The following is a 1,437-nucleotide window of genomic DNA, read 5'->3' as shown; positions in this document are numbered from 1 at the left end:
ACCGACCCGGGCGGTGCCGATTCATGCTCTATTACGGGCTGGGCCGGGCCGTCCATGGACGGCCCGGCCCATTTGACACCTCTATGTGAATAGAACATAAGATTTTCTTCTTTTCTCTCTCGTGCCCTTTCTTATATCATTTTAGGAAAAAGGTTATGGTGATCAATTTCCTTATTAAAATCGGGCCGTCCATGGACGGCCCGGCCCATTTGACACCTCTATGTGAATAGAACATAAGATTTTCTTCTTTTCTCTCTCGTGCCCTTTCTTATATCATTTTAGGAAAAAGGTTATGGTGATCAATTTCCTTATTAAAATTTCCCTTCATCTTTCTTTTTGCGATGCATTTGTTTATTTTGTGCACTAAATAAGCAAATAACGGATTAACTATCAAATATTATTCCAAAAGGTCCGGTCTCAGTTTTTGTCATTTTTTAAAAAGTGTTAAATCATTAATGTTTGCTTTCGGAATTATAAATATCTTGCGCTCACCTTAGAGGTCTAGAGGTGAGAAACCCATTGAATTATAATAAGAAATAACAGTATTATTTTCAAAATTACTTGGATATATTTTTTTCTATCAAATTAATTACATACATTTGTTTATCCAGCCAAGACGTACACAACCACTCCAAAATTGATTGGCCCGTTGTACATTTATCTTTCATAAACTTCTCGATTTCATCTCAAAGTCGAGTTCGCCGCCATTGAAGTTTCTCACTGCACAAATAAAGCTACTGGATAGATTAATCCCGATTTCTTAAATTAGAAACAACAACATCAATTGCCGGTCTCTGGGCTTCTCTCTTCTATATGTCTGAAGCGGTTTTTGCTCGAGTTGTTGATTGTGAAATCTCTTTTCAGGTATGGCATACTCTGAATCTTTATTATGCTATTCAGATTCATGCCAAAATCTCTCAATACAAAACTCGGCTCAAGAACATAAGGAATGATTCTTCGACTATGAATGACTATCTACTACAAGTTCGTCAGTGTGTGAGTTTGTTGCGCCTTATCGACCATCCCTTTTCCCAAAAAGAGCATTTAGATGTCATTTTTGAAGGATTATCCTCTGAGTATGAGACGTTAATTCTTACTGTTGAAGCTCAAAATAATGGGTGCGTTTGGAATTGATTCCAAAACGTTTTTATTTTCTGTACGAAAATGAAAATAAAAACGTTTTTAGTTTCATTTTTGAATTATTTCTAAAAATGCGTTTGGTAATTTTATTTAGAAATTGATTTCAGTTTTAAAAAAAAACTGAAACTGCGTTTGGTGGTTTAATTTTTGAAAACATGTAATAATATATTAAATAATAATATATTAAATAAATAATATTATTAAATATATTAAATAAATAATATTATTAAATATATTATATAAATAATATTATTAAATATATTAAATAAATATATTAAATAAACATATATAATACAA

This window comes from Morus notabilis, unplaced genomic scaffold, assembly GCF_000414095.1.
Source record: "Morus notabilis unplaced genomic scaffold, ASM41409v2 Scaffold621, whole genome shotgun sequence".
In the NCBI taxonomy this organism is placed as follows: domain Eukaryota; kingdom Viridiplantae; phylum Streptophyta; class Magnoliopsida; order Rosales; family Moraceae; genus Morus; species Morus notabilis.
This window is presented reverse-complemented; position numbering follows the sequence as displayed.